The following is a 26,191-nucleotide window of genomic DNA, read 5'->3' on the forward strand; positions in this document are numbered from 1 at the left end:
GGAAGTTGTTCCGAAAATAACGCATGAACTGAAGAGAAGATTCAAAATACTTTCAAAAACAATTGTTATTGTTGAAATATTGAATTTTGCAGTGTAATGAAAAATTCACAGCTTTATACTGTCAAAAAGCTAGGGAAATTTATACGGGAACTTTGAAATCACGTTGGCGATTTTGAAAACTGACATGTTAATTTTAAAACTCCTTTCAAATTTTAAAAATATATTTCACGCGTGACCTGGGTTGACTGTAAAACACTCGAAGTGATTTTGGTTAGTATAGAAAAAAAGAGAAAAACCGCTTAACAAGATATTTAAATATTTTAGTTTTGAAAAAAAAATGCATTTCACGATGTGTTTTCGAAGTATCTCGGTGAATTTTAAAGTGCGCAAATGGATGCATTATACTACCGTCCACTATGTTTTAATTACGTTGTAAACAAACCAAGTACAGAAAACTTTAAAATTTGACTCTCGGTTAATATATGTCCTATCGAGTTCATATTTGTCTCGATAGAAAGCTGAGTAAATGTAGAATTCAAATAGGAAAAGATTTCTGTTGCGCAAAATAACACTTGCGAAAAAATCATAGAAAATGAAAACAGTTCTCACGGTTTAAAATAAATGAATACTTTTCGGGAAACAACCTGCTCAAACGAACAAAATTTAATTTAATTTAGTCTGCATTTAACCCCTGGTCTACAGTGTTCAATCTGCATTTTACCCCTAGTCTGCATTTTACCCTCAGTCTTGGCAAAGATTTTACGCAAATCGAACTTTTTGGCAACAGATTTTTAAAAAATGCCGAAAGCCGAGTTCCAACACAAAATGGAGTAAAAACCAGTTTTTAAGAGCGAGGTCTATTCTTTACGGAGATTTCACGGAAAACGCATTTTTTGGCAAAAGCGGTTTAAAATTCTAAAAAAGCCACATTCTAGCACAAAATCGAGCAATGCGCTTTGTTTAAGAGCAAGAAAAATTCTTTGCGCAGATTTGCCGAAAAACGCAATTTTTTGCAAGAAGTCCTTTAAACAAGGCTAAAGCTTGTTTTAAACACAAATTAGATTAAACCGTTGTTTTTAAGAGGAAGTTCTTTTCTTTGGAGGGAGTCGAAACTAAGCGCATTTTTGCTAAAAAGATGCTTAAAATTTAGGAAAAACCTACTTTTATCTACAAACATAAACATAAGCGCAGTTTTAATATTTGCCCAGGTTTGACGCAAAACACATTTTTTAGCAAAAGATTTTTAATAATTGGCAAAAAGAAGTTTTCAGCACAAAAAAAAGTGCCCAAATTTCACGTAATAACGCACGTTTTGTTAATAGATGTTTAAAATTTTAGAAATTAAGTCTTGAACACAAAACGAAGTAAAACGCAGTTTTAAGAGCAACTTTTAATCTTAGCGCAGATTTCACGCAAAACAAATTTTTTGGCAAAAGGTCATTAAAATAGGGCAAAAACCAGATTTTAACACAAAATCGAACAATACGAAGATTTTAAGAGCGACTTAAATTTTTAACGCAGATTTGACCTAAAACGCATTTTTTGGCAGAATGTCCTTAAAAAAGGCATAAATGCAAGTGCTGGTTTCTGAAACAATCTGGCGTAAGCTGTTGTTTTTAAAAGGATATTGCATTCTTATTACAGATTAGACGAAAAAACACATGTTTTGACAAGAGATGCTTCTTACAAGCCAGTTTTTGATAAAAAAATTAAGCAAAACGCAGCTTATATGAGCAAGTTGTATTCTTAGCGCAGACTCGACGTAAAACGAGTTCTTGTGGTAAGAGGTTGTTAAAAAACCTTTTTTTGACATTAAAATTTAGCAAAATGCATTTTAAGATTTGACGCAAAAGGCAATCTTTTTGGAAGAGACGGTTAAAATTTGGGAAAAGCCAATTTCAAACAGAACACAGAGTATAAGGTATTTTCAATAGTGAGTTGTATTTGCTTCATACAAAACGCATTTTTTGGCAAAAGATGCTTGAAATTTCGCAAAACCCAGTCTCCGGAAAAAAATCGACGAAAACGCAGCTTTTAAATGTGAGTTGTATTTTTTGCGTAAATTTAACACAAAACTCATGTTTGGCAAAAGATGCTTAAAATTTTACAAAACCTAGTCTCCAAAACAAAAAAAAGTAAAACGCCTTTTTTAAGAGCAAGTTTTATTCTTTGCGCAGATTTGACGCAAAAAGCACATGTTTTGACAAGAAATGACTTAGATTTTGTAAAAGCTAGTTTCCAACACAAAAAAGAGCAAAACGCAGTTTTTAAGAGCCAATTGTATTTTGTGCGACTAGAAGTACAAAGTTTTTAAATGACGTTTTGTAACACCTTTAAACTAAAAAACTGTATTTGGCGACCTTAAAATTGTGAGAAAGCCAGTTTCCAACAGAAAATCGATTAAAACCTTTTTTTATGAGCAAATTTTTTTTTTTGCTGAGATTTCACGCAAAAAAAAGTTTTTTCTAAGAGATGCTTAAAACTTGACAAAAGCTAGTTTTCAACAAACGAATTTTCAGGAGCGAGATATTTTTTGCGCAGATTTGACGAAAAAAAAACATGTTTTGACAAGAGATGCCCAAGTTTTTTGAAAAGGTAGTTTGTATTTTTTGCGTGGATTTTACAAAAACGCTTTTTTTGGAAAAAGATGTGTAAAATTTGGTTAAAACCAGCTTTTAACACATAATATAGTGAAACGCAATTTTTAAGGGGAGGTTCTATTCTTTGCGAAGATTTGAAGCAAAATACAGTTTTTGGCAACAGATGCTCAAAATTTTGCAAAAGCCAGATTCCAAGACAAAATCGAGCAATACGCATTGTCGAAAAGAAACTTAAATTCTTTGCGCAGATTTGATGTAAACGCATTTTTTGGCAAGAGGGTCTAAAAAAAAAGGAAAAGCTAAATTTCAACACAAAATAAAGTAAAATATTGTTTTTAAGAGCAAGTTGTATTATGTTACGAAGTAATATACTAGTTTCCGACACAACTTGGAGTGAACCGTTGTTTTTAAAAGCGAGTTGTACTATAAAACGGATTTCACATAAAACGCATTTTTTAGCAAGTGATGCTTAAAATTATGGAAAAGCCAATTTTAAACACAACACGAAGTAAAACGTATTTTCGAGAGTGACTTGTATTCTGTACGTAGATTTAACGCAAAACGCATCTTTATCGAAAGATCCCTAATATTTGGCAAAACCCAGTATTTAAAACAAAATGAATAAGACGCCTTTTTTAATAGCAAATTTCTATTTTTGCGCAGATTTGACGCAAAAAATTACATGTTTTAACAAGATGCCTAAGATTTTGCAAAAGCTAGTTTCCAACAAAAATTAGGTAAAACACCGTTTTTAAGAAAAAGTTGTATTCTTCTCGCAGATTCGACGCAAAGCAAATTTTTTGGTAAAAGATGGTTACAATTTTCCAAAATCCACGTTCCAACTCAAAATTGTGAGAAAACCAGTTTCCAACAAAAAATCAAGCAAAACGTTTTTTAAAAGAGCAAATTTTATTTTTTGCGCAGATTTATCGCAAAATAAAGTTTCTGGCAAGAGATGCTTAAAATTTGATAAAAGCTAGTTTCCAACACAAATTGGAGTAAAGCGCATTTCTCAAGAGCGAGTTTTATTCTATAAGCACATTTGACGCAAAAACACATCTCTTGACAAGAGATGCGCAAGATTTTTCAAAAAGCACTTTCAAAAAGATAATCAAGCAAAACACAGTTTTCAAGAGCAAGTTATATTCTTTGCGTAGATTTGACGCTTTTTTTGGAAAAAGATGCTTAAAATTTAGCTTAAGCCAACTTCCAATACAAAATGGAGTAAAAAGCACTTTTCAAAAGCGAGTTGTATTCTTTGCGCAGATTTGACGCAAAACGCAGTTTTTGGCAAGAGATGCATAAAATTTTGCAACACCACATTGCAAGACAAGATCAAGATCTACGCTTTTTGAAACAGGGACTTCAATTCTCTACGCAGATTTGACAAAAAAATGCATTTTTTCGCAAGAGGTCTTTAAAATAAGGCAAAAGCTAGATTTCAACAAAAAATAAGGTAAAACGTTCTTTTTAAGAGTAAGTTGTATTTTGTTACGAAGTTGACGCAAAGGGCAGTTTTTGGCAAGAGTTGCTTATAATTTGGAAAAAGCCAGTTTTTATTTACACAACATGGAGTTAACGACAGTTTTAAAGAGCAAGTTGTATTTTTTGACCAGATTTGACGCAAAACACATGTTTTAACAAGAGATGCTTGCGATTTTGCTAAAGCTAGTTTCTAACAAAAAATTGAGCAAAACGCCGTTTTTATGAGCGAGTTGTATTTTCTGTGTTTACAAGTACAAAGTTTTAAAATAACGTTTTCTAACACTTGTACGCTTAAAACTGTATTCGGCGACCTTAAAATTGTGAGAAAGCCAGTTATCGAGCAAAACGTGGTTTTCAAGAGCGCATTATATTCTTCGCGCAGATTTGATGGAAAACATATTTTCTTGCAAGAAATGCTTAAAATTTGGCAAAAGCTACTTTTGAACCCAAAATAAAGTAAAACGCTTTTTTAAAGAGCGAATTGTATTCTTTGCGCGGATTCGATGCAAAACGCTTTTTTTTATAAGAGATGGTGAATTGCAAACGCGACTTTCAAACACAAAATCGAGCAAAACACAGTTTTCAAGAGCAAGTTTTCTTCTTTGCGCAAACTTGACGCAAAACGCATTTTTATGTAAGAGGTGTTTAAAATTTGGCAACAGCTAGTATCCAACACAAAATCGAGCAAAATGCAGGTTTTAAGAGCGACTTGAATTCTTTGCGCAGATTCGACAAAAAACGCATTTTTTTAGAATAGAAGCTTAAAATTTAGGAAAAGTTAAGTTTAAACAAGTTTTCAAGGGCAAGTTGTATTCTGTGCGTAGATTTAACGCAAATAGCATCGTTTGGCAAGAGATGCTTGAAATTCGACAAAACCCAGTCTCCAACACACTTTGATTACTTAGCGATATGTGAAAGAGAAATACCAACTCTAAGATAATGAAACATGGATGTTCAAGACCTAATGAAACCTTTAAGAGAGAGTCCGCGTTAGATGCGACCGGTCAATTTAGGCCAGTCGTTTGATTTCGTTCCAATTTTTAGCAACAGACAAAGTTGATATAACATTAATGAAAACACATTTCTTTTGATTCTAACCTTAACAAGACCCGAAAATCGACCTTTCACCGAGTCGAAATTAACCCGTTTTCGGATGTTTATCGCCAAAAAATATTTATCCGAAAAAAACTTACATTTATACCACGAACACATACACTATACTACTTTACAAATATAGTATATAGAACTCATATTATTGAGAACTTTTATAAAATGGTATCTCAAACATACCGATGTTAACGATTCGTGCACGGAGCGTGTCAAGTGCTGCAACAAAAACCAACGTTTCTCAAAATTCTGACTTACTCAGGAAGTCTCGTGTATTTTTTCAAAGAGGATAATGTCCTTAAACTACGGAATAATATTAAGTGGCTCTCTATACTGCGAAAAGATACGGCCGCAACAATTTTGGGCAAATCTCTTATTTTCCGACACGTGTTGTGTGACAGAGATGGCATCCCAAGGCAACAAATTTCGACTTTTTCTGTCTTGACCGCAACTTAAAGTAGACAAATACGTTTTAAAGGGTAAACAATTAAAAACGTACCTTAAAAGTTCCACTGTTTTGCTTCCAAGACTTCATGTTTCACCGATTAACTGCAGGCAAATTTGATGGCCGTGGCACTGTATCCGTGATACGGGATCCGTGTTGTTTATTTGTTGGCTTGCAGGCGACGATCATGCTAGCTAAAAACCTGAACAGCTCTACAGAGTTCCGTGAAATTAGTTCTGTTATTCAACCGGGCACTCTGCCGACCAAACAGTCATCAGTTGCAGACTTTATATCGAGGAAAGACTTTTGAAAGTTGTCGTCCATCCTCAAATTTGGAATGACAACCCTCTTAATTTAGGCAATTCGCTTACTATCTCGAATTGTAGACAAAAACTTAGAGATTACTTCCAATCAAATTGTGAATTCATGTCCTTTTGAACTCTCGTATACACGGCTTAGCTTAATTTAATATTTTATTTGTTATTTATTTAATTTTTTTCATTTAAGTTATTATTATTATTATTATTATTATTATTATTATTATTATTATTATTATTATTATTATTATTATTATTATTATCATTATTACCACTATTATTAACATTAATATTTATCTATTTATTTATTTATGTATTTATTTATTTGTAAACTGTAAAGTAATTGCACCATTTTCACCAATCTCTTGTATGAATAATTGTGCCATATAAGCCCCCGGCCTTGGCATCTCAATATCGATTTATTACCGTACTCATTACTATGCACTCTCTTGTACTATTATTATGAATAAAGAGCATTATATATTATATTGTCTCAGTTGTTCAATAATTGTTGTTTTCAAACAGAAGAAAAAAAAAAAAAGAAAAGTCCAAATTCTCCCATGCCAAAGGTACAGTGTAAATTCAGTTCAATTTCTCTACCCCAGCCAACTTCAATTCCCTTCTTCCCAGGCATGGTACATGGTCAAATGCCATGTGGGGGGGGGGGGGGAACAAGGCATTTATTTTATGTTCAAATTTGACTTGTTCTCCAACTCATAACAAAGTTCCACCCGTAGAGCTTACTTGATAACAAATGACACGTCATGAGCTTAAAACATGAAAATGAAAACATTTAGGGGTGGTCATTTGGATCTTTTGAAAAGCACACTTGAAGGTTCATGGCATGGCTCAATTTCATTTTGACCTTTACTTGAGGTACAGATTTGTTGACTTACAAAATAATAGCTCTTTATGTCATATCTTTTTGACTCAATAGCCATAGAGGTTAGCAACCATAACTGTAATTGAATATGGATATTTGAAAGATGCATTTCAATATCGAATTAAGTAGAAGAAAGACCCTCAGTTACTTTTTGGGATTTCTTTTCACAACTGCTTAAGGACGGTGCCTACTAATAGCAAAGTATTTTTGCACGGTTTATCACTATGCAGGAAATTAAGCAGATCTTAATAGTGGGTATTGAAATCCAAAAAGGAAATTGGGGGTAACCACGCATTTTTTAGAGATAACTAAGCAACAATTATTCTAAAAAGCAGCAAAATACAAAGCAATGTATTGTGCTTTTTTCCAAATTGAAGCTTTATTATCTGTGAAAAATGCATAGTTTCACCTCAATTTTCTTTTTGGATACCAAAATAACTTGCTAAGTTCTGCTTTCTCCGCATAGTTTTAAAGTGCGCAAAAATATCCCTGTAATAGTAGGCACCACCCATAGGAAACCCGAGTATCTCCAGATGCGCAGAACGTATGCGCAGTAACAATAGTAGGCACCATTGTAGAAAGGACGAAGAATCTTTCTTCCAATTAAACATTACTAAAAAATGTTGGTCATTTTGTATCTTTGCACTCTAAGTGGTACATATATTTGGTTAATGGCAAAATAAACAAATTGAATTGAATTGAAAATACCAATCTACACAATTTCCTGCCAGAGAGGAACAAAATTATGACCATTTGCATCCAATCCATCATTATATGGGAGATCCTCCATCAATTAACCCTACAAACTTGAAATATCAAATTTTACATAATTTTGCCACATGACGAGAGGTCAAGATTGACAATAACAGTTCAACGACATCTGTTGTACACAATGTCTTTTGAGGAATTAATGAGTCATTGGTGTCTTTGAAGTAGCGGTTTCTTCAGTGGTCTGCACAGTTCAAGTATTGCATTCTGAAAAGAAATAAAATAAAACCAATATTGTTAACAGTCAAACCTCTTGTAAGTGATCACAAATTAAATTGAAATAAATTCTGACACATTAAGGGTTATATTTTTAAAAATGATCTATCATTTCAATAGTCATAAACAGTCATTTCTAGCAAAATTTAATGTGGAAATTAGAGGTTGATGGGGTCAACCAAGAAAAAATGACAACAACAACAACAAGAAAACAATTGCCTTTAATCATCATAACAGCTATTATGCTATTTTAATGCACCTGCAATTTTTCTATTTTAACCCATAACACCTCTCACAGCAAATCTTTATGGCTGTGAAAGTGTTTCATTAGATGAATATAAATGGCCCAGCGTAGGTCAGTGTGTTGCCAAAAAATAATATTGATAATAATATATTTTATTAAAAACTGGATCATTGTGTAATGCAATTAGAGCGATTTGATTGGCTTAGCGGCCATGGTATATGAGCCATTATACCATGCCCGAGAAAAAGAGACCATTAAATTGTCTTCTAATTGTTACTTGCAAAGTGGAATCTGCAAAATCTAGCAATATTTTGTGATTGTTTTTAATAAAACGATTATTCCATTTACGCTTGTTGGATATGAGATGATTATAGCCAACTCGGCACTACGCGTCTCGTTGGCTATCTATCATCTCTGCGACATATCCAACACGCGCTCGTGGAATAATTGTTAAATATTCCATATTATGAGTGTACATAAAAAAATGAGAAAACTCTCATTAATCTCATTCTAGTGAGATTAAAAGGCTTTTCAAATAATAATAATAATAATAATAATAATAATAATAATAATAATAATAATAATTCTTTATAAATAAATTTATTCTAAAACGGCATGTACACGAAATGCAAAAGCCCCTTAAGATTCGTAAGCTTTTTTCAAGTCAACCGTTCCTTATTATAATACCTACTTGCATGGCGCTATAAAAATCATAACCTCCCGTAGGTAGATGTTTACCTCCTGTAGGTGGATGTTATGAGGGTAATAAATGAAATGACACTCAGGTCAACGATTAGAAAAGCCCCTGCAAGATTGTAAGTTTTAATGCTTGCAAATAAGCTTTCCATGTGTACGATTGTGCCAGTATAATACATACGATACAAACGTGGTGCTATAAAACGTACCTCCCTTAGGTCGATGTTAACCTCCCGTAGGCCGATGTTAACCTCCTTTAGGTCGATGTTAACCTCCCGTAGGTCGATGTTACCTGAGCAAATTTTGACTGTTTTCATGGTTCCACGTTTCTTCCACAAATCGAGCGTAAAATCCTTGAGATCAGTGTTCGGACGCCGAGAAACGAAAGTAGAAAGAACTCTGTATTCTACCATAACGAATCCTAACAAAGGTTGGAAGTCTTTTCCCGCTGAAGATGAATCTCGCGCTTAGTCCGACGACAAGACAGTGAGGGAGGGAAAAGTTGCACCTAGACCATATGAGACAGATCCCTTTCGTACTAGTACTCACATCTACTGACTTAAACTGCGATTCAGCCACATATAAATATGAACAGGTGTCTTCCATGTGATACGTCTTGAGGTATGAGGAAAACTAAAACTAATATTGTTAAAACTCATAACACGAAGTTTTGGAGGTACCGCAAATGGACCTCTTTTACCTTATTTAATTCTTACAATTTTTATTGCCGTTTTCCCGAAAACGATTGCTCCTTCGATGCATTGTTGACAATGCCTCAGTATACGATGGTTAAAAATTTTAATTTGCCACCGACCATTCTAAAAATGTGAGTCCGAAAAACTGCTTCTCACAAATCTAAGATTTAGATTACAAGAATTCGGGATTTAATGGAGAAATATCTCGTTGTTTATTTCAACAAAATGATCAGGCAATGATTAACAAAAGAAAAGGCTAGGGGAAAAAAACACAATTGTGATTTAGCCACTGTTCAACATCTGACATCTAAGTAAAATGAGACGCAAATGTTAATTCAAAACTCATATGGATAACGAATAGTAAATGTTTCGCTTAGCAGTGTTTCTGTTTCCTGTTTGTAGGCAGCAATATTGTCATGATATTAAGACATGTTACTGAAATGCCAGGAAATAGTATCCTTTTCTGTTGTACATGGACGGTGTTAGTCTATAAAGTCACTAAAGGATAGTGGAATCTTTTCATTATTTTAATTTTGCTTTATTAAAAAACGCGCTTAATGTATGTAATTGTTCATTTTACCTAAGCCTTGGCATCCGTGCAGATCGATGTTGTAGTTCATTTTTTATCTCAGCTAATTATTAGTTTTCCTTTGTTATGATGGATGGTATACACTGAGTGTAAAACAATGGTAAACGTCCATAACAACAAAGGAAAAGTACAAATTAACTAAGATAAAAAAAATAAACTACAACATCATCCGAGAACTACAGTCAGCCTAGAGGCGACAAAAGTAACGGCAGAAATCGCTTAAAATCCCGAGGTAATTACTTCATGTTTCCCTGACATTTTTCCGAAAATCTTTCCAGATTCGCGGAGGAATTTCCTGTAAAACAGGCCCTTGATCTTGCACCAAAAGGTTGCAATCCCTACAGTCAGCATGAAGTAGAGATTCAGGCACATATATATCTGAGCCGATTTTCCAAAAGGTGGCTACAGAAATTGAGTACATTTTGAGACTTTCTAGGCTGAAGGAATATGCCAGTCATTTAAGGTGATTCCGCTGAATTGCATTGCGCATCCTTGCTGCGCATAATTTTTCGCGTCATTTAGCGCGCGCACGCACAACATCACGGGATTTCCTTGAGGTTAAGCTCGGCAGGAAAATAAATGGTCCTTTTCTTCTAAACGAGCACGGTGACCCCCATTTTTTAATGCATCAATTTAAATGTCATACGGTTGACCACTATATATCGCGATTTAAAGAAAAGTTTAATACTCTACTTTGAGATATTTTTATTTGAATGCTTTAAAAAGCACGTATTTAAGTAGTGCTGCTTACGTGCACACGCAGCAAAATCTTTAATTTCTTTCATAATCTTTATTCCAGTTCAATTAAAATAGTTTGTTGTGTAAGATTAAAGTAAATTTTGTTGAACTGCTTCGGTGTTTTAATGCAAGAAATTAATTTTTCTAGAAATGATAGTTCCCTTTTCTGATTACTAGCGTTCCTAATATAAACCTCGCGGGTCATCCATTTACTATAATGGTCATCCAGGTTGCACAAAAACGAGCACGGTGACCCCCATTTTTTATTTCATTTTTGTAATGCTCATAACATAGTCATGAACTGGACCAAGTCTTAGACAATTTTAAATACTCCTTCTTTTTCGGTGGAATCACCTTAACAATACTTTAATTACGGTTCATCGCAAGAAAGTAAGGTCAGAAGATACTATGCAAGAGAAAAGTGGGGCTTTTCTTTGGAATTAGACATGACTGAAACATGACCTGTGCTCATGAGGCACGTTTTACGGACAGGTTTTCAGTGTAAGCTTTCGTGTAAGCCGCTTACAACATCACAAGCGAGCGAAGAGGGAACCTGGGACTGACAAAAACCCTACATACATTGTCTTTCGCAGTTTAGTGGGTTATCTGATGGATCATTTGTGTGCTGTTTGTGATTTTTCATATAAAATGTGTACAAATACTCAAGATTGTAATCGCTTGAACATCGCTGTTGTTCATGTGGCTTCATGCAAGTTACGAGGGCTCGTACACACGCTCAAAGAGCAGGAAATGTACAGTAAATCTGGTCACGATCAATGATATTTCTGCCATTTCAGTCTTGTGTTATTGTGGCGAGTTATAAAGTTTAAATATGTGAGTGCCTTTTTGATGTGTATGCAGTACATTCCGCCGATACGATCTTGAAGATAAACGTTTATGGTCTGTTTTAGGTATGTTATGGTCGATTAAAGGTTTTTTTTTAAATTGCGTCATGGTTTGTTTGTGATTTGTTATTGTCATATCCTGCACCGACACTAAATTAATTACCTGAATTAATTCAGTGAAACGTGTTCGATGCCCAAATACAAATTCGAAAATTTAAAACCGGGAGGCATACAGAATTTTTCCTTCATTTAAGGAAAGATTGCCTAAAAATATATCTCTTCGGAATTCCTTAGCTCTTGTCATTCTCTTTACAATAGAACAGTTTCGATTTCCGAATTTTCATGGTGCGTGACCTGACCGTGACCCGCCTCAAAAATGCCAAAAAATGCTTCCTCTGCATGCTAACCTTTTTCTCACGTGCGACGTGTAATATGGTCGGTAATCCTAGACTGTAAACAATAACAAAGGCGTAATTTACTAAGATTCATCAACTTTTAAAAATTTCAGTAAACTAAGCAATGTATAAAAAAACAGTCAGCTTTCGTTTTTTGAAAATTATCATCAGGTTGACAGGAGAATAGAAATTGTATACATGGGATTTCAGGCGTTCTGAGATTTGGTTGCTCTTTATACCTCAGTTGTAAAGAAGGTAACAGGATAATGATATATTTCTTAGGAATAGTGGATACAAGTACCTTTATTTTTAACCATTTTTAGCCTTGGCAAATAATTACAGTAGACATTCCTTATTTAATTGAAAATTAAACATTGGAATATATAGTTATCTAAGTTTTCTGTAAAGTTAACCATCTATTGTTGTAGTCTCTGCCCTTAGTCCACGTAGTGCATTCTTAAATTTGACATGGAATTTTGTCAGCTTTTTTGCCAATAATCAGTTTGGAAAAGACGAAGAGGAGGCTTAACGCGTAAAGTAAATCAATCACTTTAAATAAATTTAAACTGTAATTTGATATTTTTTTTCTGACTATGTTCGTAAAAGTTCGATATACAAGTCTGAACTTCGTAATATTTACATCCCTCTCCTTGTTTTATATTGAGTAGAAATCCCAACCTTTGTGGCGCAGAAACTTTACAAATGCAAATGAGTGCGCCTTAATCAATCACAGAATACTAAGCAGGTTTTCTGGTCGCCCTTTTTTGAAGAAAATCAACTAGACCCCATTACAGTGAATTTTCGCCCATGGCAAACCACTTGCATAGGTGTGACATTTTTAGGGTTGTCACTCAATGCTATTGAGAATTTCCATGTATTGCTGGAAAGTCAGGAACTCTGTTCCCTTTGTAACAATCACTAATGTACTTGTTCCTTTGTTTTACCATTCTATGGTAGAAACACAGAAACCGTCGTTTCGGCATGGCGCACATTATCTTTTTAAATCTTCCGGACCAGATAAAAGTCTGCTCTGCCACGGGTGTATTCAGGCGTGGAAATTTTTCCTTAAGGTCGTCGCTGCCGTATTTGACTTTGCATTCTGGATTTTTGTGGTTTTTCATATGCAAGCGATCCACAATTTTTCGCACTTTGAGCTACATCAAATTGTACGGTTTAGAAAAGGGCAGTGGTTTCCTAGCTATGCGGAGCTTATCCAGATTACACATTCCCACTTGCTTTCGTCAATGCCCTCCAGTCGTTTGAGGAGGTACTGAATGGTGATCAGGAAGACCTGGCCAGGACCTTCAGACCTGCGGTGAATGTCAAAGCGTGGAAATGACAAAAAAATAATAGACAGTTAAGACCATTACTTTATAGGACAATTTGTGAAAATCATTATGTCAATTATGTCTATATGTTAATGCAGGAGAGTGTAATACGAGTTGGTACTGAGAGTAACACTTACACGTATCACAACTAACAGACTAACGGTAAATTCATTGCTAATGCTTATCATCTTCACGATATATTCATGAATAATAATTTCTTACACGTAGAGAGGGCACCATCTTTCAATATGTCCTCCCCCACGAACAAAGTGCAGGAGACCGCGCGACCACTTCCTTAGAGTCTTCTGACAATTACCAGTGTCTTTATTGCAAACGACTGCATCAGCAGCTTCTTCGGACTCTCAATACTGTAAGATGGAATTGTGCTCGCTGATGAAAGTCTCTGTCCCTACGAGGTATGTGCAAATAACTTTCTCTTGTTAGTTAAGAACTTAAGGCCCTGTTATACAAAACCTCCGTTAGTATTGGTCTGTTTAGTGGGGATGCGAAGCCAAAAAATCATAACAACACGCATGAATTTGTGTGGGCGTGGCCGAAGCCTACGTAAAAGTTCGCCATTGTCGCATTTTCAGCACATTGTTTGAATTAATGGACAGCACCGAAAATCGATAGAATATATGTAGCAGTTCTGAATTAAAATATCTAAAGAGAATCACGGCGGTCTACATTTGTAACAAGTGCTGCGCCAAGTACACTAGAAACATGTATTGTCTAACCCCCACCCTCACAATACACGACACTGACAAATGACACTCACCCGGATGATCACTCACTCACCCGGATGATCATAATTTACGTACTTATGACATGACTCCTGGGTTCAAACCATTTACAACTGACAAATGTATTTTTGAGCCATACCTTGAGATTCAGCTGCAGATGAGCTCCTTCTCTCACTGTCAGACTGTAAGCTTCCAGCAATTTCGTTTATTTTTTTGGCATTTTTGAATTTGACTTCTGAAGGATCCAAGCCTATCAAAAGCATCAAACCGCAAAAGCTAGTATCAACTTGGCCTGTACAAAAGTGTAGGATATGAAAAATGTTTTTGGTAATTCAAAAGGCTTTCGGTAAGGTAAATACTGTTGATCAACCTTTATCACCGAGACGTAGCTGTAGTTCAGTAGATACCACACATGATGGTGTGTAATGCAGACTAGACCTGCACGACAACACCAACACGAAGAAGCAACAAACCAGTAACAAAATATAAACAATTTATACCTACCGTCTGGATTCAGGCTTCGGCACTTTGCAGTAGTCGTGGGTGAATGCCCTTAAATTGGTTGGTATCTTTGCAAGCTCGCTGTGCTCTGCGTAGAATGCCGATGTCTGCGTTTCTGGTTCCTCCGTGCAAACGTTGGTGTAATTTAAAGTAGGTAGTCCAGAAATGTCTGATTTCACTGGGTAAAGGCAATGAGGATGGCGAAGCTTCCATATCCCATCGATGCAAACGAAATTTTCACAACCTTTCACAGTGAAAAAAAAAGTTCTTATTGGAGATAGACTACCCAGCCGGGGTCTGCACATACAAGGTAAGTTGTATCTACGTTATACATGTGATCTGCCTGATATACAGTTTTTGTGGTTTTTGTGGTTTTGTAGCTTGCTATTTATGAATCTTTTCGGGTCCACATATTTTTTTTAATAGGCGATGGAGATGGGAAGCAGTTGTTACAATGATTATTGTTCTGGCCCGAACGATATGTATGAGGTAGTGGAAGCAATAATTGTTTATAATTATATAGTATAGGGAAAATAATCTTACCCCTTTCTCTACACATTTGAGAGCAGCTTGTCGTTGGGTGGGTATAATTTTCAATGCGTCTTTGACTTTCGATGTACGTCATAAAGTCATTACAAGCGTCGTCCAATTTTCCTTTGAACACCCAGTCTAACTTTCTTTCCCTCATTTCTGCTTCTATTTCGTACAAATAAAAAGCGGACGATACCATCTTTCGATCCAGTCTGTTAACTGAAGAAATAATTTACAAACGATCAATGAAATTGCATTAGATAACAACAACTCGCATTGTGACACAGGCAATGACATAACGAGTAGTAGTTCATACGAACAGAACTTCTTTTAGTATAATATTTGTTGATCAAATTGAAGGAAATATTGTACACAAGTATTATAATAATAAACCAATTTTACAATGGTTGCACTCAAATTAGAGCCTTGCCCATAGGTTTTATTCATTGTAGTATCCCGGTAACATGTCTACCCCGTAACTTTAGTCAGTGACAATACATCCTGTGACATCTTCTAATGCGTGACTAATTGCTTCTCATAATTGCGACCAGATCTTTCTACGCAGCATACTTATCCATATTTATACAAATCAAAACTTAAAACTAAGAGGTTTGATGTTCGTTTCCGTTAAAATACAGTTCGGTAAAAGTATCCATTTTCGTGTCGTCAATTGCCGCGAGAACTTTTTGTCTAGTCAGGCTTCATTATTTAATTCCGGAGGTTTTTATATTGCCAAATTTGCGAAAACCAATTTCCGGGAGAATCAGTACGTCTGAGTGTTAGTTACATCAGTAGTATTTGATACTGTTTTGCTTTGTGGTAGCCTGTTGTAGCTCTGTCGGTAGCCCATCCGTGTTTTTGAATACTTCCGTGTATGTAGCTTTCTGCAAAGCCGACAAAAGATACCCTGGCATGGTTCCTGTAACAGAGAGAAAGAAATTGTAAAATCACTGACTCTTTAAAAAAGTCCATTCTTCTTCGCAAAATGTTCAGTGTCTTCACGGCACAGGTGTTAGGGGTAGGGGCGATGGATATGAGGTGAGTTGCAGGTTACAATTTCTTCTAATTTTATATTTCCAGCAAAAAACCTTGTTATTAGAGTTCCCATAACTGGAAACAAAACATATATAGCAGCAAAAACCGTGTAGCACGAAAATTTTGCGGGAGTTTTATTTTGAGGATTGGCGAGTTTTTGGTTTGCGGGAACAAATTTTTGCGGTTCGAGATGATTGAAATTTTTGCTGGGAACTAATTTTTGCGATGCTCTGTTCAAGCAGCAGAACATTTAACTGGAAAAAAACCTTAATACGTTTAACTTTTATTGTACGGTATGTTGAGTCACAGTTCACTCTACTTACATATTAGAGACGTATACCACTGTAATACCTTACTGCGTAAAGGGACTGAACAACAACGTAACAAAACAAAAAGCCTACCTGGCCTACCATGCACAACCAAACACTGTATTATTTTATAAGAAAGCAGTATGAATGTTTGAATTACCCGTAGCTGAAACCTTTCTAGGCATACAGAGGGGCTTTGAAAGATGTAGCAAGTATACAACTTTGAGACCTAACTGGGAGCGACCTACCTGCTAAAATGCAAAAACTTTGCCCTAGTGTAACGCAATGAGGCAGACTCACCCGATGATAATAACACTCTTGTTCAGTTGAAGTTTCAAGAGTTGAAATAACTTCTGTGCAGGCCGCCGCAGAAGCGCCACCAGAGCATGGTTGGTCTGTTTAAGTCCAATGTATATCGCCCCAGGGGCGCAGATCTATTTAAGGTGGAGTTTTTAATTTGACTGGAAGGAGTTAATTTTTGCGGCGTTTTATTTTGCGGGTGTTTTTTTTCTGCGGGAACTAATTTTTAAAATTCGCAAAAATTAGAACCCGCAAAATTTTCATGCTTCACGGTAACATATAAGTAAAGGCAGGCGATATCTCTTATATTTCAAAACATTTCCTTGCAGATTTTGATATTTCAAAAAAACTTCAAATTTTGAACTTGATAAACAATTCGTTATTACATAGTGTGTGGAAATTAAATTTAGAAAAGCGCATTGCGTGAATAGCGAAAAAAGTCATTGTCGCGAAAAAAAAACGAAGTCACTTAATTTAATTGATTTCTTATTCTAAGTTTGAAATAATGTTGCGAACTGTGTACTCTTCAAAATCGCGAAATCATCATCCGGAAAAAAAATTAAATAATAATAACAATTATGATAATAATATTAAGTTGGTTCACTCTAGTCATAATAGAATGCACCCCACCCTGCTCGAAGCGCTGTCGAACTGAGCACTGGGTCAATGGGAGGCAAGAAGACTCAATAATTAGAGTCAAGAAAGTGTACTCACGCTAAAGAAACTTGGAAGAGGCAAAGACTTTTTTCCATGAATACTCCGTCGCTGGCCTCAACATAAGGTCTTTCTTCTTTGTAAAAAATGATAACCCTCTTGGATGTTTCCAAACACGGAATATCCATAGTACAGTTTACAATCTTTACATCGAAGCGATAGCTTCATGGCAGTCCTCACACTCTCCCCTGAAAACACAGTCACTGTACAGATTTTGTTCTGTGCTACGAGCAAGGATTCACAATTGCAACAGTCAGGTGACCTGTGGCGCGAGGATTTCAATTGCTCTAACTTCATTGCACGAAACCGTAAAGCAGTGCGCCCAATGGGTGCACTGCAGGTGCGAAGCAAAACTGGACCAATCATACAACTGTCCATTTTGCAGGGGTCAACTTGCCGAGTAAATGTATGGGCGATGTCCATCTAGATGGATAAGCAACATATAACTGTATATATGTAACGGTGGTAGCAAAAATGTCTCATTTAACAGTAACAAGTTAAAATTAGACTTCTTGTTCTTTTCTTTTAATCTGGCCGTCACTCTGGAGTAGAACACTCTGGAGTAGCAGATACCGACAGTAAAACCTATATTAAAGGACACTATCATCGACGCACATGCGCCAGCTCCTCATGGTTCAGGCTTATATCGACAATTTCAAATTGGCGTCGACTAGTGACGGAGGTCATGGTGGAAAACGGAGGAAAAGATGAAGCTATGACAATAATGGCAAAGATGCCTTAAGAGGCTGTTTAGGGACGAAATTATAATCAGTCGTGTTATGTATACTTGAGAATCGCACTTCGAACCGGCGGCTTGATGTAGACTGAGTGGAAGGGGCTAAAATGTTCTTCAGTTTGGTGGATCTTGAGTTCCAAATCGTCGGCGGCAGATAAATATACAATCCGTTTTTGAGTAAATGGTTTATCGAGCTAAACAATCTGTTGAGATATTTTGAAGAAGATAATTTTAAGCCAGATAATGGCACAGTGTATTAACACAGAACTCAACATAGAGTAAAATACTGCACAACTTTTGGCCTATTGAAAGTTCACTTGGTCTCCAAAATAATGATCGCTTATAGATAAATCCCTGTTTTTTTTCGGACCCTTTAAATCAGGTATGAAGCTAAGCTATGTCAGACGTTTGCAGTGAAACTTCACTTCGGCTCTGGTGACTGTTCCGATCTCATTACATTGAACATTGAACCCAGCGGTGAGCGAAACAAGGAATAATTTTTGAACTATTTACCGTTCTTTAACATCTAAATCATCGCCTAGAAAGGAATCTGCATTCTCTTAGCCTTGAAATGACGCAACTTGTTTTGACTATACGGGAATTGTGGCTAGATCTTGTATTTTCGCTTTCCTATCTCATCCATGTTTTTTCGCTTACCCCTATTTTAATGATATGTATGCAAAATAATACTTGATCGTGGGTTAAACCGACCTAAAAGCAGGTGTAAAATGCAAGCTTGTAAGCCAGTAAGCCTTGTTATGCTGTGAGCCTTGTTAGCCTGTAAGCTCGTAATCCTTGTTAGCCTGTAAGCCTGTAAGCCTGTAAGCCTTGTTAGCCTGTAAGCCTGTAAGCCTTGTTAGCCTGTAAGCCTGTAAGCCTTGCTAGCCTGTAAGTATTGTTAGCCTGTAAGCCTGTAAGCATTGTTAGCCTGTAAGCCTGTAAGCCTTGTTAGCCTGTAAGCCTGTAAGCCTTGCTAGCCTGTAAGCCTGTCAGCCTTGTTAGCTTGTAAGCCTGTAAGCCTGTAAGCATGTAAGCCTGTAAGCATGTAAGCCTTGTTACCCTGTAAGCATGTAAGCATGTAAGCCTTGTTACCCTGTAAGCATGTAAGCATGTAAGCCTTGTTACCCTGTAAGCATGTAAGCATGTAAGCCTGTAAGCATGTAAGCCTTGTTACCCTGTAAGCCTTGTTACCCTGTAAGAATGTAAGCCTGTAAGCCTGTAAGCATGTAAGCCTTGTTACCCTGTAAACATGTAAGCCTGTAAGCATGTAAGCCTGTAAGCCTGTAAGCATGTAAGCCTTGTTACCCTGTAAGCATGTAAGCCTGTAAGCCTGTAAGCATGTAAGCCTTGTTACCCTGTAAGCATGTAAGCCTGTAAGCATGTAAGCCTGTAACCCTGTAAGCCTTGTTACCCTGTAAGCATGTAAGCCTGTAAGCCTGTAAGCATGTAAGCCTGTAACCCTGTAAGCCTTGTTACCCTATAAGAATGTAAGCCTGTAAGCCTGTAAGCATGTAAGCCTTGTTACCCTGTAAACATGTAAGCCTGTAAGCATGTAAGCCTGTAACCCTGTAAGCCTGTAAGCATGTAAGCCTGTAAGCCTGTAAGCATTTAAGCCTGTAAGCATGTAAGCCTGTAAGCCTGTAAGCCTGTAAGCATGTAAGCAAGTAAGCCTGTAAGCCTGTAAGCATGTAAGCAAGTAAGCCTGTAAGCCTGTAAGCCTGTAAGCATGTAAGCCTTGTGAGCCTGTAAGCATGTAAGCCTGTAAGCCTGTAAGCATGTAAGCAAGTAAGCCTGTAAGCCTGTAAGCATGTAAGCGTGTAAGCCTGTAACCCTGTAAGAATGTAAGCCTGTAAGCCTGTAAGCCCATAAGCATGTAAGCCTGTAAGCCTGTAAGCATTTAAGCCTGTAAGCATGTAAGCCTGTAAGCCTGTAAGCATGTAAGCAAGTAAGCCTGTAAGCCTGTAAGCATGTAAGCATGTAAGCCTGTAACCCTGTAAGCCTTGTTACCCTGTAAGAATGTAAGAATGTAAGCCTGTAAGCCTGTAAGCATGTAAGCCTTGTTACCCTGTAAACATGTAAGCCTGTAAGCATGTAAGCCTGTAAGCCTGTAAGCCTGTAAGCCTGTAAGCATTGCCTGTAAGCATGTAAGCCTGTTAGCATGTAAGCCTGTAAGCATGTTAGCCTGTAAGCATGTAAGCCTTGCTAGCCTGTAAGCATGTAAGCCTATTTAGCCTGTAAGCCTGTAAGCCTAATGTTAGCCTGTAAGCCTGTAAGCATGTTAGCCTGTAAGCATGTAAGCCTTGCTAGCCTGTAAGCATGTAAGCCTTGCTAGCCTGTAAGCATGTAAGCCTATTTAGCCTGTAAGCCTGTAAGCCTAATGTTAGCCTGTAAGCCTGTAAGCCTAATGTTAGCCTGTAAGCATGTAAGCCTTGTTAGCCTGTAAGCCTCGTTAGCCCATAAGCTTAATGTTTTCCTGTAAGTATGTAAGCCTTGTTAGCCTATAAGCCTGCAAGCCGTTAGCTTGTAAGCCTGTTAACCTTGTTCGCCTGTAAGCCTGTAGGCCTTGTTAGCCTGTAAGCAAGCAAGCATGCATGTTTGCCTGTCAGCCTTGTTGGCCTGTAAGCCTGTAACCCTTGTTAGCCTGTAAGCCTTAAAGAATTGAAAGAGTGACAGTTAGCCTGTGAGCCACATTAACCCCACGAGCCTGCTAGTAGTGCCGTAAGTGACATGGGTGTAAACCAATTGATCCTATTTCTTTTGCAACACGCCTTTTACCCAAAACTTCTCCAACATTCTAACCCCCCCCCCCCCCCCGCTAAAGGAAAGGGATGGATGAGGGGTGGGGGAGAAGGGGGGGGAAGAAAGGGTAAAGTGGACGATGAGGATTACTATTAATATTAATTGTGGTTGCCATGACAACGACTAGTTCACAGTGGTTTTGTGGGTATTTGAATACCTGTTTTCCTTACATATTAGGAAGAGATCATGTGTTAGGTGCTAAGGTTGTAAGTGGCTTACAACAAAGCTTACACCTCAAACCCATCCGTAATTCGTGCCTGGTATACTGACCAGACGCGCATCTGCAGATTTTTAGCACGTATACGCAGACGCGTTTTACGCGTATGTTTGGGTTCGCTTAATTCTGGCCTGCACTGTACATCTCTTCCCGATTTGATTTTATTATTTCTATGAAGTTTGAAAAAACCATGACATCGAGAGGGACCTGAACGAAATCCCACTGTTACTCTATGGAAATGACGAGCTAAATTTAAAAGATTATCTACCACGCTACCTTTATCACGAATGGGATGAAATTTCAACGGTAAAGTTAGGAAGAAATGTACTCTTAGTTAATCTAACGTTTGTTCTGGGGAAATTAAATCGTTGTCTATAACAGAGCGCTAAAAACCACTGAAATACAGGCAAATAAGAGATTGCGTGACAGATCGTGACAGAGGTTATAATTGTGTTTTACGGATGTTTAAGCCCGAACTCGATATTATTGCTGTTCATAAAACAACAGCATTGTCTTTTGAGAATGTAATGGTTTTCCTGTATTATATGAAACTTTGTTCGTACTTTGTGTAAACAAATTCATAACTCCCAGGAAAAAAAAAGTTATGACATCGCGGGAGGTGTTCTTGTCTCAGACCCCTCAATGCTTTAACTGTAGTTTCCTTTCGAAGTTTACCTATTTGTTTGTTGCGTATGAGATAATTTGTCTTTATTCTATTCGGTTGTGAGAACTACTAACTCACTCGTCTTATTTAGCATGAGATCTGATCATGATAATAAATGCTATTATTGCCTACTTGTGACAGCTTTGATTGGCAACAAAATTTCAGCTACTTGTACATAAATGCCGTATTTCCTCGAACAAAGCCGGGGCGATTTTTTCCACACCAAAAGAGGGCAATTATTCGAGCGAAGGCGATTATTTCAAATATTGCTGTCTAGAATTTGTGTTCTACATATTTTGTTTTATTATTAAACCGATCAGGAAATAATCGCATCAAATAAGCTGAAAATAGGCTTTTAAAGTGTTTTAAATTTGGTTCCTTGATTAATTTTCAATGTCAATATCCTTGGCGTCTGAGCTTGAATCGTCACTGATCAGTTTTGCTGGATAAAAAAAGGAGATGCCGAGAGGGGTGGGGTGAGGGCGATTATTCGAGAGAGACGATTATTTGAAATATTTTCGTCAGAGGGGAGCGATTCCTGGAAGGAGGCGGGTACTCGAAGGACGGGTCCTCTTTTAGAACACTGTATTTCATAAAACTCCGGCCTTCAAGTTCTTTCCACGTCAGGGAGTCATACATCTAAATGGCATATATACAATAAAAATTTACTGCTAAATGAACCTTCACATTTACAACAAAACGTATGTAAGATCCTAGTCTATTATTCACTGAAACTTTCTATGAATGTATGTCATGGTGAATAAATAAATAAATAAATAAATAAATAAATAAGCAAATAAGTAAATAAATAAATCAATAAATAAAACGGCTTGTGATTTCCTTGCCTAAAGATTAACAACATGTACTGTTTTCATTACGAGCACTTGTTGGCTTGACAACTGCAGCCCTGCACCAGGTTTGAAATCATGTCAACGAATGGCTTTTTTCGTTTGACTTTTACTTCTGATGTGTCAAGTCCGAAGGCTTCACAGATGTTCCGTAACATTAACACTGAAAGTGAGCTAGGCTTGGAGTTAATGACTAGCTCACTAATGTTGTAGGAGTCATATATATATCGAATGTGAATGCTGCTATCGGTTAGTGCTGCACAATACAAGAAAACTAGCTAGCTCTACAAAGCGCGTCACTCTAAGTAAGAAAGTTCGGTGGGAAAAATTCCATAACTTTTGCGTGGAACTCGTTTACAGGGGCGTAGCGTGGGATTTTGAAGATGTATGCACGAGAATAAATTTTCGTGATCGCCAAAAGCACTTACAACTAGGGGGTCTGGGGGCATGGGGGCATGGTCCCCCAGAAAAATTTTGAAATTTAGGGTCTCGGAAATGCCATCTCCTGGTTTTTCTGCGGGGCATTTTCAATAAGTAATGCGGAAAAAATGCAGTAGAAAGTTGTTTATTTTAACCGTTTCCCTAGTGATTTCTGTAAGCTACAGTGTTCCAAAAAGAAAAAAAATACAAAGGCAATGTAGACAGGTAACAAGCAAAGGGCGAGGCGTCGACCCTTAAGACGGGCAAATTCCGTTACCAACCTGTCAATATCCACGTTCTTATGTTTATGTATATGAAGGATTGCTAGGGAGCTTAATCTTTCATCCCTCATAGTACTTCGCAGAGGAGATTTTAGTCTCTTCATGCTACTGAAGCTACGTGCGGCAGTGCATGTATACACAGAATAAGTTAACAATGTTACGAGAGCAACATAGCACACCGGGATAAAATTGGGAGTTTGCGTGATCAAGAGTCTTAACCAAAGTCTGCGGCGTCGCATTCGGATCCGTGCCACTCCATTTGTGCTTCCATCTTGTGAGGCGTTTTTCCTATTTTTGCTTACCACTCGAATGCATTTTGCCATTATTAGTGGCCAGCACTGAATTATTAATGCTTGGATAATGGGAATTCTAATAAAAAATGCCAGTATAATGTGAAAATATGAAATTATTACCCAGCAAATTCAATGAGAAAAAAAGTTTTATCTCAGATCTCAGCTGTACGCACGGGCGTACGTGCGTATATGGATACGCCGTAGTTACTAAAACAAGGAATGACCTAAAATGATCTAAAATGACCTAAAATGACCTAAAATGATCTAAAATGACCTAAAATGATCTAAAATAAATCTGAAAAATTCTTAAATGATCTAAATGAAGTGAAACCAAGATAAAATTACAGAATTACAGAACTGAGTGCTTCCCAAAGTAAAGGCTGATACCAGGAAGCTGCTGTGAACTGCCGGAAAGACAGAAGAAGACTCGAAAAGTGCCGATAGTTGCACGTAAGCCAATTCGATGACAAAGTTGCGTAAACAAACCGCACTAGAGCGAATCTTTTTTTTTTTTTTGGTCGGTCTGGAAGACCCAAAAATATCGGCACTGACCGATGTTTTTCGGGTTCGTTTTCCGGTCGCACATTAAAAGCCACACGACAAGGCTAAATACTTGTGTAAACACTGATAAAACGCTTTTGTAAACAATGTAAAGGCATATCTGTGCATCAATAGGCCTTATCACGGTTTTCGGTATTTTTTTCCCGCGAACTATTTTTAGTAGCAGTTCACGGCTGGTTCGCTATGCAGACAAATGTATGAAAAATTCAAAACACGACTGGACGCTTTCTGGCACAGCTACGTCCCTCCAATTTTTTTCTTAATCCTCTTTCTAGTGCCATAAGTTTCCAATTCATGAATTTTTCAGAAGCGATGTTTTATTAAAATTATTTGACATCGGATTTCCATACAAACACTGTTTTTTCAAGCCTGTTTGCCTATTCGTCAAAAAGGCGTCGAAAACCGTGATAAGGCCTATTTCCTTAAATAACCACGCAGTTAACAAGTCAAGGGTAGCGCATGAATGAAATATAACTTTATGCCAGTTCCATATAAAATAGCGGCATCAATCAAAACCGCGTTGCTGGGCGAAACATAGAACTTCACTTCGTACCAATCAAAACCGCGTTGCTGGAGAAAAACTAGGCACTTCGTACCAATCAAAACCACGTTGCTGAGCGAAACTTGGAACTTCGCACCAATCAAAAACCACGTTGCTGGGGAGAAACTAGACACGTTGCATCAATCAAAGCCGCGGTTACGATACAGTAATTTTCGGGAATTTCCCTGAAGAAGTCTCCGGTAGAGACGAAACGCGTCGGAAATAAACTACAAGAAGTCTTCTGTTGTGCTGCTCACTAGTCTTTGTTATAAAATTAAAGAAATAAAATCATTTTAGATCGTTTTAGGTCATTTTAGATCATTTTAGATTCATTTTAGATCATTTTAGGTCATTTTAGGTCATTTTAGATCATTTCAGGTCATTTTAGATCATTTTAGGTCATTTTAGATCATTTAAGGTCATTCCTTGTTTTAGTAACTATATGGACGCTACGCCCCTGGTTTATAATTGGCCATCAGTATGGCAACACGCTCAAATAGTTAATTTCAAGAGTCAGCAAAATAATATTTCCGAATATTAAACAAAAACTAGAGAATTAGTCTCTGTTTTGCCAGCTTTCTATAATGTGTGATCATCAGCATTCGTTTTTTCTTTTTTTTTAACTCGTAAAGAAACTCGTAATCATCCAAGTAAAGAGACAAATATGTGCACTACTGGCTACGTGAAAATTGGCGAGAGAGCGAGGGAAAGCTTGAATGAAACAAATATGCTGTTAAACATTTTAGTTATCAAACAAAATGATGAATAATAAAAATCAGCAGCAATAACAAGGCCATTAATGTATTTCCATCCGGTTAGGTCTGAATTAAAGGTCTGAATGTTTCCCGAAATACGTACGTTTGCAATATCTGTCACGGTGCGTCATGCAATCTCGGTTTGATTTTGCGATTTTGTCAATTTTGAGCGCTCTTCCACAGAGCACAATTAAGTTTCCCCAGAAAAATTTTTATTTTAATTGAAAGCCCATTTCCTCCTTACTTCACCCTTACAGTTTCATTTGATTTGTGATAAAGGTAGTAGGATAAATTATGTTTTCAATTTAGCAAGCGATTTCTATAGTGTTACGGGTCCCTTTTTTTCTGGTCGGTCTCAGTGTTACAAGCTTGATCGATCTTGATGGGAATTAAAACATAAAACCTTCAAAGGTTGTAAAACAAGCTGATAACAAATAGATGTCTTCAAGCTTTATCAGAAGGGCAAGTGGGTTGCTTCAAAATGACTGATTTTTTAGCCCGAATTTTCTCGTGTCTGACTATGAAATCAATCTTGGTCATTTTCTGCCAAATCAAAAAGTTATTTCACAAGTGAACCACACAGCAATGAATAA

The 26,191-nt window shown here is 36.9% G+C and overlaps 2 long non-coding RNA genes and 1 pseudogene across 3 annotated transcripts in view; all 3 read right to left on the bottom strand.

Annotated features, from left to right (window-relative positions):
- The window catches only part of LOC146457748 (uncharacterized), a 91,145-nt gene that overhangs the window by 31,329 nt on the left and 33,625 nt on the right, over positions 1 to 26,191 (bottom strand). The window lies entirely within an intron of this gene.
- LOC146457750 (uncharacterized) lies at positions 6,734 to 9,198 on the bottom strand. The gene is made up of 2 exons (XR_014858364.1): positions 8,971 to 9,198; positions 6,734 to 7,812 (listed from the first exon to the last, which is right to left on the bottom strand). It is a non-coding gene; the product is annotated as an uncharacterized LOC146457750 (long non-coding RNA).
- LOC146457751 (uncharacterized) lies at positions 11,861 to 17,709 on the bottom strand (annotated as a pseudogene). Its single transcript, XR_014858388.1, has 7 exons — positions 17,484 to 17,709; positions 15,932 to 16,045; positions 15,139 to 15,345; positions 14,599 to 14,839; positions 14,234 to 14,344; positions 13,574 to 13,760; positions 11,861 to 13,333 (listed from the first exon to the last, which is right to left on the bottom strand). The product of XR_014858388.1 is annotated as an uncharacterized LOC146457751 (transcript).

The sequence above is a fragment of the Pavona decussata genome, unplaced genomic scaffold, assembly GCF_977016875.1.
Source record: "Pavona decussata unplaced genomic scaffold, jaPavDecu1.1 SCAFFOLD_237, whole genome shotgun sequence".
Classification (NCBI taxonomy): Eukaryota; Metazoa; Cnidaria; class Anthozoa; order Scleractinia; family Agariciidae; genus Pavona; species Pavona decussata.